Below are 16,124 nucleotides of genomic sequence, written 5' to 3'. Positions count from 1 at the left end.
CTTATTTTCCTCACTGTAGTTCTCTCAATTTGAAATGGCCTTTCTTCACGCATATGCAATGCGAAAGGTGCTGTACTATATACATGGACAGATTAAATTACAATACTAAATACAAAAACTATTGAGCTAATTAAGCATATCAGCTCCACAAACCTCTCTCTGTACTTCTCAGTATGGCTATGTTTACAAAATGTTGTAGTCCGGCGACATTCGCGTGCTGAAGCTCGAGTGATGAGTTTTACGTCACCGCTGAGAAAGCACAACAGCAGGTTCGGCTTTGGAGACGAAGAGGACATTCAAACTACAAGATAATAATAATAATAATAATAATAATAATAATAATAATAATAATACCTCTTCTGAAGTGTCATCTATTTTTTAATCCTCTGTGTTTGCAACTGCGTGGAGGAGGGGTGAGGGTGCGAAGGCTTGCGTCATGTTGATGCCCCGATAGTGTTGTTTTTATTACTCAGAATTCCTCACTGGGGAGACAGAAAGTACGCACTATAGCTTTTAAGTAAATGTTAAGTGTATTAGTTTAACCTGCAAAAACTGATTCCTTTAATATGTTAAACCTGCAATAACTGATTTTTTTGGCCACTTGGGGGCAACAAAAACAAGCTGTGAATGCAACATCGGCATAAAATCACCTTTTAAGTTGAACGGTTGCTTATTCACACATTTAGCAGTTAAGGAGCATCATTAGCATTCATGTGGAGTCCTGTTTTTGTGCACCAGATGAATGCAAGTCAAGTATTCATTCTCTTTTAGCTCTTTTTGTGTGGTCTCCACCAACTCCTGAGGGAAATATCTGTCTCTTTAGCTGCTAAATGCTCCACTATGTTCACCAGCTAGGTTACCCCACTCCATGCAAATGAGTAGTGCAAGGCAAGGTGCTATGTGAAAAAGTGTGAACATTGTATTTCAAAGTAATCTCCACCACTATGAATGGAAATCACAAAAACAATGAAGTGTTGTACATTGCTTTTTACTACCCTACCATCCTCAGACAAGAGGATTATTTTCCAATTTTATTTTTGAGATGAGATACTGCAACTAGTTGAGAATATAATGATTATTCAAAACACGCCCCTACGATATTAACCGAGTATACATAAAGGGTGCCCTTTGGTTTGTCTGCATTGTCAAGGCACACTTAAAGATGCAGTGGGTAAGTAACCTAAAACTCATATTTGCTGAAACTGACCCTATGTTCCAGTAGAACTACATAAAGCAGGTAATTAAAAAAAAAAAAAAAAAATCCAGCTCCTCTGGCACCACCTACAGCCTGTAGTGTGATTTGCAAAAATCCACAGCTCCCTGTTCAGATGCACCAATCATGGCCAGGGGGGGTGTCTAACTGCGTGTCAATCACTGCTCATGCACACGCATTCATTCTCCCTCGTGGGGGGGAGGGGCTTAGGAGACCGTTAGGGCTTTAGCAGAAAGGGGGGAGGGACTGAGAAGTTGTCGATGTTCAAATTCTTTGGCTAAGTCCTGGATCTTCACAATCCTACCTACAGCACCTTTAACCTGGCGCATTGTGCTAAGCACTGGGATTGTAAATTACTAACATTTCTGACCCTATAAACTGAGGAAATGTGATTTTTTTCACGAATCTATGAAAGCAGATAAGCTGAAGACAAATTAGTTGGTACACTGTACCACCTCCATCTCTTATCTAATACGAAAACCAATTTCTCGACAATTACTTTGCCAGGTGTGAAGATTTATGGCTTTTAATACTCCAGCTCATTTTTTGTTGTTATTGTTGTTTGAACAAAAACTCTCCCCTCACTGTCTTTTTAAAGATAAGAACTTAATAATAAAGATAAGAACACTGACATGGTTCCAAACAAAAACTCAATATGCTGTTTTTAAGACATTTTAAGATGCTAATTTAATGCCCTTTAGATTCCCTTACGGTTAGAGGTTGAAAGACAGACGTGTAGAAAGAAAGAGGGAAATAGGAGTGGTGATAAAATGTCTTATCGGAACCATTACACAGTGTCATGGTTACCTGGTTTTCATCACTACACTGGGAAGCTTTCTAAGCTCCTCTTCCTTTCTTGCTTTCATCCAACCTGTCTACCTCTCATCCTTTCCTGTGTCCGTTACCTTATCACTCCCATCCCTCACTCCCTGTCAACCCCAGCTCTCCCTCTCTGTCCATCTTGCCCTTCCTCAATCGTTCTTCTCATTCAGTCCCAGTGTTTGTTGAGGAGCCAGTAAAAGTGGCACCAGCAGCTGTCCAAACACTGATGGCCCCCCGCTGTGTGTGGAAGACCCCCCCTATGTTCCCAGTTGATTTCGTGCTAGCTATTATCACAGCCCTGACGTTTTCCGCTACTGTCACCATGGCACCAAGGAATGGCCAAGGACAGACAAGCGATGGAATATGTGGAGAAATGAAAATTAAGCAAAGCTGGGAAAGTACTTGAAGATAAGGGAAGAAAGCAGAGATGAAAGTGGATGAGTGATGTAGTGGGAAATTCAAATGACAGAAATGACACTGAATAGATGAGGGGCATGAAGGATAAAATGACAAGAATGAAGTGATGTAGCACAGAAAAGAAGGAGATAAGGAGGATATGTAATATTAGTCAGCTTGCTCAAGTGATGTTACGCTTGATACAGGAGCTTTTTAGACATGCATTCAAGAACGTGGTGCAGTTTACGCTCCCGTTCTTTCTTTGTTTTTTGCTAATAATGTTTTGGGCATTTTAGCATTTAATAGACAGGACAGCTGTAGACAGGAAAGGGGGGAGAGAGAGGGGGAAGACATGCAGCAAATGGCCGCAGGTCGGACTCGAACCCTGAGCCACTGCGTCGAGGACTGGGCCTCTGCATATGGGCGCCCGCTCTACCAGGTGAGCAAGACTTGTTTTAAAAAAAAAATGTCAGGACTGCTATGGAAAGGGTTGTTTCTAGTTAGTGTCTAGTTTTATTGGGTTCAGTGGAATTCACAAGTGGTCCAGGCCTGTCGTTCGAGTCAAGAACACTTGGACACAAGTGGAAAAGCACTTCAGAATCACAATGCCTTTTAAATATATTTCAATCTGTTAACGAACCTAAATTAAAGTTGGTGCAAAATTCTGTTTTCTATTCCATGTTACCATTTCGGACATCATGGCTTGCCAATTTAGTGAACGCTTCAAACTGCCTGCAATCTAAGTCATGGATTGCTTTGCTTAAGCAGGGTTTTTTTGGTGTATCTATACCTTCATGTTAAGCTCTTTATTTCTCTCACAGTGACACATTGTTGACAGGTGTATTCATTTCCTTAGCTCATTGTTTAACTAACTGCCTGGAGCGGAACAGGCAGCCTTATATAGCAGTTTAGGGGCATTACAAATATGCTATTATACCTACTCATGAACAAGGGATGTCCATCAGTTTGTGCTGTTAAAGAGAGTTTGGTGAATCCAAGTCAGAACACTCATGAACAAGAATAGGTGGAAACCTAGTATATGACTGGACCGTGTAAAGTCAATGTGATAAATTGTGGCCAGTGGTGTAGTCTACGTGATACGCAGGTATACGCAGTATACCCACTAAGAAAGCTCCAGGATTTCCATATACCCACTTAAAAATGCGCAATGACACGCAAAAACATACTTTCCATTATATTTTTTATATATTTAATTGTCATCTGTGTTTTTCACATAGGCTAAATAAAGGTTTTTCCACCGTAAATTGGTGAATAAAAGTTATCTAAACGCAGGAAATTAAGTCTTTGACACTCAAAATAACCCTGGGGGAGGAGAGCCAGACCCCCCACTATGATAATCCCCTCCCTCCCCCATATATATAGGCCAATATATGTATATACAGTACAGTATACCCACTACAATACATTAGACTACACCACTGATAGTGGTCCCAGTAATTTGTTGTCAAATTGTACTTAAGTACAAATGCGTAGCACAGCAACAAGAACGGCATATGTACAGAGGAAGTAGAATAGATAATTGATCGCGGAGGCAAAGACATCACCAGCGGACACACTTTCGCACCTATGCATTTTGAAAGAGCAATGCCCAATGTGGAAACTCCAACTCGACCGACCAATTGTGTAACTTCATCACTCTCTGACTCACTCGCAGACTCACTCAGTCAGTGACGGACCTTCCCCTGCTTTGCTGCGGTACAGCCAAAAAGTAAGAAAGATTTGGGGTTACCAATACAAAAATGTTCTCGCACGAGGCCCATTGTGTTTGTCCTTCCATTGCTCACTCCCTATCACAAGCATGTTTGCGATCAAAGCACATTCACGTACTGTTTTTCCACACTCACATTTTCCGGTACAAACAAAAGCAAGGGTTATAGCCGCATCTGAAAAATACACCTCCAGTATATGTATAACATATTGCTACAGTATATCAGACATGGGCTTCAACATCTTAATTTCAGTGATATTTCTGCCATGTCAGGATTTTGTGTTTAGGTCAATTATGGTTTTCTTTTAGGGTTAAACAATGATTTCTGTGTATTAATTCCAATTGTATTGTTCATTTTATCATCAGTTTAATGTATGAGACTTAATTGACCCAGCTATTGCACAAATTGCTTGCCTGCTGTAAATCCTTTTGACCAGCATGTGCCCCTGGTGAAGGCTTCAAACTGGCTTGAAAATTGGCTTGTTTGACCATCAGTACTGATACCGATCTCATTTCAGAGCTCCCCTCTGCCTCAGACTACCAATAGAGAGCAGTTACTGAACTGTTACAAGGGTGGCTTTAGGCCAGGGAGGTCAGCCACCCAATTAGCCCTTGCTGAGTTCAGTGGAGAGCCGGGAAATGACTGGGTAGGAGCTTAATGGCTACCTGTAAGCCTAAGCAGACCTGCAGTGCAACTGGAAGTCTCAGAGCAGAGTGCGAAGTGAGAAGTTTTCATCATGCCAGCCTCAACGGTTAAGAAAGCTTGATATTAAGGAAGTGGATTAGCAAACAAGATTGCAACAAGGGGTGGCAGGGCCATGTCATCATAACTGTCAATTACCAGTAAATCCCTGTGAGGCAGAATCTAATGTGACATGTACTGTATGTGTCTTACACACACAATACACACATACAATACATATGGATGATGTTTGTATCTAGAGTACATATCCAGATGATGAATTCATATTTGGAATGGTAAAATTAGCTCAAAACAGTTTGTTACTGAAATGTTAAAAACACATAGTGAATTAGAGCAGAAAGGCAACCTACACCCTGATCAGCCCCCAGCACCAATCTCAAAAAACTGAAACCGTACAAAAAACTACAAACATGCTTCCTTTATGAGTGCGCCAGCTTGTTTATGTATGTATCGACGGGATGCATCATCCTCTTTCTTCACCCTCCATTGTCCTAAGAATACTGTGCGTTTATCAGAGTGTGTGTCATGTGGTATGAGTGTGCATGACGGTGATGTGTCAGCCGCTCCTTCATATGTAATTCGTGTCATTGCTGCTGTCCTGGTGTGACTGCAGGAGCTTAAGGCAACAGCTGTTCTCTGCTGCTCCGACTACAGCGGCTGCATCACATTTCTGTCCCTCTCTGTCCCATCTCTACCCTTTTTTTAATTAAATTTAGGCTTTTATTTTTATAGGACAGCTGAAGACAATAAAGGGGAGAGAGAGAGGGGGAATGACATGCAGCAAAGGCCGCAGGTCGGAGTTGAACCTTCGGCCGCTGCGTCGAGGAGTACACCTCTATAAATGGGCGCGCTCTACCAGGTGAGCTACCCAGGCGCCCAAACTGTATATGTTTGAGCCTTATGCCGGGTTTAGACTGGAGGCAGAAGCGCCCGAAGCCCCGGAAAGCGCTGCCTACCTCCTTACCCCGCCCATGTTAACCATTTTGGGCGTGATCTGTAGTGATCGTTTTGGTGTCCTGTCTAGACCCGGTGTCAATCAGACTCAGACTAAGTTGAGGAGTCTGCTGTGCCAGGCGTGTTTGTACCTTGGCGCATTGCTATTATGATGGTGGATTTGCACGGTAATATTTGTATTTGTAATCTTTTGCATGTTTGTGTGCTGCTGTGCTTTCCTGTGTGTGTGTAACAAGCATAGTGTGCTCGCGCTGTGCATAATCCTAGACACATTTTACTAAGTTGCTGTTAAAATAACAATGAAATGCTGCGCTATTGATACAGGTTTTTGTTGGTCAATGGCGCGATCACTGTCTCAAGATAGCAATACGCCAAGAATGCACCTGAACACACCTCCCTGTAAGATCAGCACACCCATGGGCGCAAAGATGGGCGCAGGTGCATTTGCTATTTAAACGACGCGGGCGCTAGACGGTCTTAAAATAGCAAAGACACTTGCGTCGGGCTTTGCGTCGGGCTTTGCGTCGGGCTTTGCGTCGGGCTTTGCGCCGGGTGTTGATAGGGCCTTCTGTGTTCATTTTCTCAGACTCTCAGACATGATGAACTGAACCTTCTTTGCGCAAAGAATAAATACTTAAAAGACTTTGTTGACCGAAGCTCACCACCACACTACGATTATGTTTTCACTCTCTGTATTGACAAGTCAGCTCTGCGCTTTCAGGGAATGATTTTTTTCCTGGCTTTTGCATATTAGACAGCAATTGGTTTTTAAATATTTCGTAACTCTAAAATGTTACTTTGGACGAAATCCAAGTATTCTTTCTATTGTGAATGATTATGCAACAATGCTCACTCGGCTTAGCTTTTGGCGTTTTTTCCATTACATGGTACCTGCTCGACTCGCCTCGACTCTACTCGCCACACTGTGCGTCCGTTTTCCATTGCAGATTTTAGTACCGCCTCAGCGTGGCTGGTCGTCTTATATGCCGGCTCGACGTACACACCAGCGCACAAGTATAAACATCAGGTCGCTTGAGCTTGTTTTACAGTTCTGTGGAGGCTCCACGCAGAGCTTTCGCCGTAGCCTATGTAACTGGCCTGATGTTTATACTTGTGCGCTGGTGTGTGCGTCAAGCCGGCATGTGTGTGTGTGTATGTAGGCTACGGCGAAAGCTCTGCTTGGAGCCTCCGCACAACTGTAAAACAAGCAGCGCCGCAGTAAACTGTCGTGACCTAACGCGACACACACACAGAACGTGGAAGGTGTGTTGTTGTTGCCACAGCCAGAAGACACATTTTGTTTCAAATGAAGCTGGAGGCAGCAAAAAAAAAAACACAGCTGGCTGAACTATTTCAAAATGGCGGGTTTGTTCAGGACACCCCCGTCTGTCGCTTTCACGTCACCTTTTGGTATCGGCTCAGCTCGCTTGGAACCTCGACGGAGGTGGTACTAAAAAAAGTACTTGTTAGCAGGTACCAGGGACTTTTTTTCATAATGGAAAACCAAAAAAGGCGAGAAGAGTCGAGGCGAGTCGAGCAGGTACCATGTAATGGAAAAGCGCCATTAGATTGGTAAAGAGCTAGGGCTACATAAAATTGAGGCATTCAAAAGTTACTGGCAACCTCAGCAGGTTACTCCTTATTGAGTAATCCTGCATGATTAGTGTTTCTAACAAGGCACCAGTACTAATTTCCTCTCTCTCGTTTTCCTTTCATCAACCAGCAGTAGCTCTCAGGAGCAATTATGCCACAATGTAAGCCACACAAAAGACCAGTGAAGGCCAAGTTGAACAAAAGAACAATCTTGTTCAGTGCAGCAACAACTATGAATCACCTCAGGCAACATCCCGTTCTTTCTACAAACTTCTCATATAATCTGTGCCCTAAACAGGACTACTACTGATATGTATCCCCAAAGAGTCCTTTTGTTCATTTTCTGCTATTGAACTATTTAATTGAAGCATGTACCAAATATCTAAATATTACAAGCTAAATAGTAATTCAATGAAAAAAATGAAGTGCTTGTTGTTCCTGTCCAATGGAACGTCATCAAAGGTAAAGTGTCTGTCTTTCTAATTGCCTGTGTTTAAATGCCCTTATAATTATCTGTATGATAACATAATGGCTATACCCCTTCTCTTCGCTGTGTTTGTGTGTCCCTTCGCAGATCAACACGGATGTGCGCCTGCTACATTCAGGGTTCACATCCCACTGCAAACACTGTTCCTACTATCGGCTAGGGAGGCAATGATTATGGATTGTGTTGGTACAATTATAGTCTGAAGAATAATCACGGTTTCACGATTATCACGATAATTATGCATTCATTAATTTCACTACTAATGTCTGAAATCACATGAACACTCTAGATTTTAACACGTCATTTATTGCTGCCTTTTAAAACAGAAAAAAACACAGTAACAGTTTTGAATGTTTTGAAAATGATTATATGATCAATCATCAACCTTTTTATTTAACGCCATGAACAAAGACAGTGTTGCCCTTTTTGGGCTAGAAACAACCCTGCTAGCTGGTGTGTCTAAAAATTGGAGGAGCTGCTGGACAAGATGCACCTGTCACAGGGAGATTCGTGACATGTTGCCAAGGACGAACTGCAATGGAGAGATCTCTTTGCAGATTTATGTCCCTGCAGCCCTGTAGCTAGTGAGCTGCTGCACGTCATCCACAAGCGAACGTCATCCACAAGCGACAGCAGTCGGCGGGGACGAGGCAGCCGGCAGCTGCCTTCAACCTCCTACCTAACAGTCGGCTCTATCGCCTAGTTTTTATTATACTAATAAAGTGTTTTTAAAACCAAAGATACATTTTTACGTGTAAGTAAGTATTAGCCTCACGCTAATTTATCAAGACTAGGCCTACCGGCTAAACTAACGCTAGCTTCATGGCAACCTCTACACCTGGCGAGTCCCCACTCCCCCTCAGGATTTCCTCGTTGTTCAATAATACAAACAAAGAAATTGCTGACCTCAGGGAAGATGTTCGTCGGCTTTCCGAGGACTTAAAAACCAAAGATGCTTTGTTAACCGCCTGCTTGGACGTGGCTCATAATCAGTCGCTCCGGATCTCATCTCTCTCGGCGGCCTTCCAGGATACCGCGCCATGGGACCCAGCTGCCTGCCCACGCCCATCGTCCTGCTCGACACCGGTTATCAAGCCACCCTGGACTGAGGTGGTTTGCGGCCGAAAGAGAGCCTCGGGTAGGGCTCCATCGCCTCCTGCCCTCAGCCTCTCCAACCGCTTCAATGCTTTGTCGGAGTCGGAGCCGGTGGTGGCCAGTGCGGCTCACCGGGCTCGCCCCGCTTCAAAGCAGACTGACCAGCCGTCGTCACGGAAGACGATTGCTACCGCGCGGCGAAAGCTTCTGAGGGATGCGGTAGTCAGACGGTCCGGTGGCCTACACTGCCTGGATCGGCCAAATGACAACGTTCCTCAAAAACAATCTCCACAACCGAACGGTAAGCATTCTTCCTCTTCTTTTCCCTGCCCATCTGAAACCGACACTGACTGTTTTGCTCCCGTCACCGGCTATCCACACCCCCCCACTCCTCGTCCGCTCTTCCCCCTAACCACAGTAATTATTGGGGACTCCATCACTAGAGACCTACGGTTTCATAATGCTGTCACACACTGTTTTCCCGGAGCCAAAGTTGCAGACATCCTGGCTAAAGTTATGGACCTGATACCCTCATTTCCGACCTCTATCAAACGCATCGTGGTCCATTGTGGACATAACGACATGTCCACTCGGATTCAGGAGTGTGAGCGCACAAGGCGAGACTTTACCACTCTCATTGAGGCTTTAAAAAGCACTGGGAAGTCGGTTTTTATTTCGGGCCCACTTCCATCTCTAGGTCGCGGATCAGGCCTCTTTAGCAGACTACTCTCCCTTAACACCTGGCTCCAGCTCACATGCAGTATTCACAGGATAGGTTTTATTGACAACTTCAATCTGTTTTGGGAACGTGGCTCCCTGTTCAGCAGGGATGGGATTCATCCCAATACACGCAGAAGCCAGATGCTACGTGGAAATTTGCACCACGCCCTGCATACCCAGACCTCTGATTGACTGTTTACATCCCGTAAACACTCCCACAAGCACACTGACCAGACACACTCTCCCAAAGTCAATAATCAGAGATACAGCGCTACACGCCCCTCTGTGCTCCCTTCAGAGCAATCACCCATTCATAATCCCATAACCACCGTGTCTGTCCCCCGACTGAGACCGTTTAAACCAAACGCTAACAAAAGAGGTGCTATACTAAACAACCTAATTGGAATTAAAACAACCACTGCAACGATAGAACAGAATAGGAAAATCAAATGTGGACTATTAAATATTAGATCTCTGTCATCGAAAGCATTACTGGTAAACGAATTGATATCAGATAACCACATTGATTTATTCTGCCTCACCGAAACCTGGCTGGGCCATGACGAATATGTTAGTTTAAACGAAGCCACTCCTCCCAGTCATAATAATACCCAAATTCCACGAGGCTCAGGCCGAGGAGGGGGAGTTGCAGCCATATTTGACTCGAGCCTGTTAATTAATCCTAAACCTAAACTAAATTATAACTCGTTTGAAAGCCTTGTTCTTAATCTTCAACACCCAACATGGAAAACAGTACAGCCAATTATATTCGTTGTTGTTTACCGAGCACCAGGTCCATATTCTGAGTTTTTATCTGAATTCTCAGAGTTTTTATCATGCGTAGTCCTTCAATCAGACAAAGTACTTATTGTAGGTGATTTTAATATCCATGTGGACATTGAGAGCAATAGCCTTAGTACTGCCTTCAACTCACTACTAGATTCAATTGGTTTCAGTCAGAGGGTGCATAAGGCCACGCACTGTTTTAACCACACCCTCGACCTTGTGCTAGAATATGGCATCAAAATTGACGATTTAATAGTATTTCCGCAGAATCCTTTATTATCAGACCATTTTTTAATAACTTTCGAATTCCTACTACCAGACTATACGAAATTAAATAAAAGTTTCTACACTAGATGCTTATCTGACAGTGCTATAGCTAAATTTAAGGAAGCTATTCCAACAGCACTTAACTTAATGTCATGCCTTAATATAACAGAGGACTGTTATGTTAACTCTAGTCCCTCCCAACTTGATAACTTTGTAGACGCTGCTACGGCCTGCCTACGGACTACTTTAGACTTGGTTGCTCCTCTCAAAAAGAAGATGATGAAGGAAAGGAAACTAGCACCTTGGTATAACTCCCAAACTCGCAAATTAAAACAAATCTCACGAAAACTTGAAAGTAAATGGCGTTCCACCAAACTGGAAGAATCTCGTGTGGATTGGCAAGATAGTCTAAAAAATTATAGGAGGGCCCTCAGAAATGCCAGATCAGACTACTACTCATCACTAATAGAAGAAAATAAGAACAACCCAAGGTTTCTTTTCAGCACTGTAGCCAGGCTGACAGATAGTCACAGCTCTATTGAGCCATCTATTCCTATAGCTCTGAGCAGTGATGACTTCATGACCTTTTTTAATGATAAAATTATAACAATTAGAGAAAAAATTCATCACCTTCTGCCCACAGCTTCCAACGACTCACCATTGGGCGCAGGAGGGCTAGAGAGAACGATAAGACCTGATACTTATTTAGACGGCTTTTATCCTTTAGACCTCCAACAATTAATGTTAAGGGTCTCTTCAGCTAAGCCAACTACCTGTCTCTTAGACCCCATTCCAACGAAGCTACTTAAAGAAGCACTACCCGTGGTCAATACCACATTACTAGATACGATCAATATGTCCTTATTAACGGGTCACGTACCGCAGTCTTTTAAAGTAGCTGTGATAAAACCTATTCTGAAAAAACCCACCCTCGACCCTGAGGTCTTAGCCAACTATAGACCTATATCTAACCTCCCATTTCTCTCCAAAATCCTTGAGAAGGTAGTCGCTAATCAATTGTGTGACTTTCTGCATAGAAATAGTCTATTTGAAGACTTTCAGTCAGGATTTAGAAAGCATCATAGCACAGAGACGGCACTGGTGAAAATCACTAACGACCTTCTAACTGCTGCTGACAAAGGACTTGTCTCCGTACTTGTCTTATTAGATCTTAGTGCTGCATTCGACACTATTGACCATACCATCCTCTTACAGAGACTGGAACATTTAGTTGGCATTAAAGGAATCGCACTAAGCTGGTTTAAGTCCTATTTTTCTGAGCGATCCCAATTTGTTAATATTAACGATAAACCATCCAAATACGCTAAAGTTAGCCATGGCGTTCCTCAAGGCTCAGTGCTTGGACCAATTCTATTCTCTTTATATATGCTTCCTCTAGGCAATATTATTAGGAAACACTCAATTAACTTTCACTGTTACGCAGACGACACCCAATTATATCTGTCAATCAAGCCAGACGAAAGCGGTCAGTTAGCTAAACTTCAAGCGTGCATTAAAGATATAAAATCCTGGATGACCCACAATTTTCTGATGTTGAACTCAAACAAAACAGAAGTTATTGTGCTGGGACCCAAGCACCACCGAACTTCATTATCTAAATATATAGCTACCCTAGATGGTATTGCCCTGGCCTCCAGCACTACTGTCAGAAATCTAGGAATCATTTTTGACCAGGATCTATCCTTTAACGCCCACTTAAAACAAACCTCAAGAACAGCCTTTTTCCATCTTCGTAACATTGCCAAAATCAGGAACATCCTGTCTCAAAACGATGCTGAAAAACTAGTCCATGCATTCGTAACTTCCCGGCTGGACTACTGTAATTCTTTACTATCAGGCTGCTCAAATAAGTCCCTCAAGACCCTCCAGCTGATCCAGAATGCTGCAGCACGTGTTCTGACAAGAACTAACAAAAGAGATCACATTTCTCCTGTATTAGCTTCTCTGCATTGGCTTCCTGTAAAATCCAGGATTGAATTTAAAATCCTTCTCCTGACCTACAAAGCACTAAATGGTCAAGCACCATCATACATAGAAGAGCTTTTAGTACCTTATTGTCCCACTAGAGCACTGCGCTCCCAGAACTCAGAGCTACTTGTGGTTCCTAGAGTCTCTAAAAGTAGAATGGGAGCCAGAGCCTTCAGCTATCAGGCCCCTCTCCTGTGGAACCAGCTCCCAACTTGGGTTCGGGGGGCTGACACCGTCGCCACATTTAAGAATAAACTGAAAACCATCATCTTTGATAAAGCTTATAGTTAGGGAGTGAGGAGTTGCAGCATAGTAGAGTAGAGTAGAGGGAGGCAGGAAGTACAAGCCCGTTCCGGCAGGGGAGAGTACGAGCCCGGTCCAGGGCCCCTCTCCTTAGCCTGCCTCTCTTAGTTATGCTATTATAACTCTAGACTGCTGTGGGAAGCTCCTTCCAAGGACACAATGAGCCGCTCCCTCTTCTCTCTTTTCACTTGTCTCCTTTTGTGTGCATCTTAGTCCCAGAAATGCCTGTTACTAACCTAGCTCTGGGGAGTTTTCTCCCCGGAGTCCCTTTGCTTCTTCTTCACCCAGAACATCGCCTTGGAATTGGGTGGCACCTACACCGGGGTCCTGGGTGCAGCTGACGCTATGGACTTACTACACCCTGCTACGCTCTGCGTTTCCCCGCAGTGTCCGACTGCGTCCTGCCGCGTCCAACCGCGTCCACCCAGGCTGCTGTGCCACACTACACCCCGTAACGCCCTGCTGTGCCCTACTATGACATGAACTACTATGACTACCATTGTGATCACTGCTTCACTATCTTTATTATGACTATTATTGCCACCATTCACCACTCCCCCAACTGGTGCCGTCAGACACCGCCTACCAAGAGTCTGGGTCTGTCCGAGGTTTCTTCCTAACAAAAAAAGGGAGTTTTTCCTTGCCACTGTCGCAATAGCTACTGCTAATGCTTGCTCTTGAGGCAACCACTGTAATAGTTGGGGCTTCGTAAAGTACAGAGTTTGGTCTAGACCTACTCTATCTGTAAAGTGTCTCGAGATATCTCTTGTTATGATTTGATACTATAAATAAAATTGAATTGAATTGAATTGAATGTCCCATGTGGGATGAAGAGGAGTAAGTAAGTAACGTCTAGTGGTAACGTCAGTGACATGATTGAGCTGTTGCAGAGTTTCGACTCGTACGAACGCAACGTTATCGTCAGCTCACTCACTGTAAATGCAAACGTCGATAGCTGTTAACTGTAACGTTACCGTTAACATTAAACAGGCTAACGTTAGCTAACTGGCAACGTTAACAAGTTAACAAACACTTAACAACAACAGTAACAAACAATAAAGTCGCTAGCAAGCTTACCAACATGGGTTGAATTCCCCGTTGCAGCTGTCCTGAGGTCGGCTGGCTCTGCTCTGTGTTTTACAGGTGTTCGCTAACTTTATGTAACGTTAAAAAAATTGCAGCAGGAAGTTATCCCAGCACGGGAACGCCGTTGTACATCACTCTGACAGTCAATACTCACGGTGGCCAGTGTCTGATTTCATTTGTGTAGCGCGTGTACGCACGCGAGCGTATATAGGGCCCTATGATTTCCGTGATGCGGAAAACGCAGACGGAAACTCTGAATCTACAAATGAGAAGCAGCTACGCGCGTGTTAAATCAGTGATATATAGCACAGTGAAGGGAGCGCTAGCCGAAATTAATGCTTTGCTGCAACACATCGGGGCAGAACTTGAGATGCAGGAAATCATGGTATGTGAGCCGGACCAATCTGACTGAGTCACATTCAAGACCCAGCGGCTTCGGACACCTGAGGGGATACAGCACGAGCTGCACGCTGAACGCGACTCGGACTCGTTCATCTGCCACGCAGGCCATTTTTGAGGACACTTAATCAGACTGAAAAAAGGGAACATGATGAATCCTGAGGATGCGCTATGTAAGTTTCGTAACTAAGCTTTAAAGGGACACTTAACCAGACTGAAAATACATGATAAATACTGGCTGGTAATCCTAAGGATACTGTATGTAAGTTTTGAAGCTGAGCTTTATAGGGACACTTAACCAGACTGAAGGTGCATGATAAATGCTGGCTGGTCAGTTTGCATGTTTGTTGACATTTAAGCTAGACGGAAAGAACATGAGGGATACGGTCTGTTCAGCTCATAGTCTGCTTATTGTTCCAACTAGATCGGTCTGTTTTTCACACAGCTTAGTCCAGAAATTATTCGAAGGTGTTTATAATATTGTTCATGGTTAACATAAGAATTCACTAGACCTGTTTCAATTGACCTGTGACTTAAGACAGGAGGTGTAGTTTTGAGCTGGAGTTGTGCGCAAACTGCGTTTGATGTTGTCACGCATCTTACAAATAGGGGAGGGGGTCTGCGGTCTCAGAGGGTTAGGGGATTTATTTTATTTTTTAATGTTTTTGTCACACCTTGCTCAGAGCTAACAGTTCACCCTTTGCTCAAGACATGTTTGCGTGTAAATTTTGAATACAGCTGAGCTTTCAATCCTTTCAGTTAACATCAAGGGGCTAAACGGCCGATCAAACGAGCTAAATTCCTGGACTATTTAAGAAGGAAGAACATAGATGTGGCACTCATACAAGAGTCACATTTACATAAAAGAGATGTAAATCGTCTACAAAATAAATATTTTAAGGTTGTTGCCTAATCTAGTGACGACACCAAAACCAAGGGCTCCATTGTGTTGCTGTCGCGGAAATGCGCCCTCACCGTAGACAAAAGCAGTAAGGACTTATCAGGCAGAATATCTTATATATGTACCACGATAAGGAGTAGGAAAATAGCCTTTGTTTCGGTATATGCACCGTCTACATATGATGAAAGCTTTTTCCCACGCCTAACCAATGAATTGCTCTCTCTCAACGAATATTCACTAATTATAAGGGGAGACATGAATGCAGTACTAGATTTAAATCAGGATAGATCAGGGGTCAATCACACCAAAGCCCAGAAACATATATCAGACATGTTCAAAGCAGTTGTGGAATCCCACCAGCCACTGAGTTTTTAAAGGTCAATACTGCTTACAAGTGAAAAGAAAACAAGCCTATCCAAAAAATCCGAAAGGGCTAAAAAATAAATCCGAAAACACGGAATTTGAAAAAAATAAATAAAACGGATTTCATAGGGCCCTACGTATATGTTGTCAAGGAGGTTTAACAATAACTGCACACACTGCTACACAGAACGTGCAGTCAGTCAACACTCGGTGTAGCGGAGCTGTTACGATTAATTAACCGTGACGTTTTAAAGCGCGGTTAATAATGAAACCAGTTAATCGCTGCACACCTACTATCGTCAGTACGGACTATACTGT

The 16,124-nt window shown here is 43.4% G+C and overlaps 1 protein-coding gene across 3 annotated transcripts in view; it reads right to left on the bottom strand.

Annotated features, from left to right (window-relative positions):
• Nucleotides 1–16,124, bottom strand: part of LOC116046902 (zinc transporter ZIP11) — a 173,710-nt gene that overhangs the window by 120,586 nt on the left and 37,000 nt on the right. The gene's annotated exons all lie outside the window — the stretch shown is intronic.

This window comes from Sander lucioperca, chromosome 22 (genome assembly GCF_008315115.2).
Source record: "Sander lucioperca isolate FBNREF2018 chromosome 22, SLUC_FBN_1.2, whole genome shotgun sequence".
Lineage (NCBI taxonomy): Eukaryota > Metazoa > Chordata > Actinopteri > Perciformes > Percidae > Sander > Sander lucioperca.
This window is presented reverse-complemented; position numbering and strand designations above follow the sequence as displayed.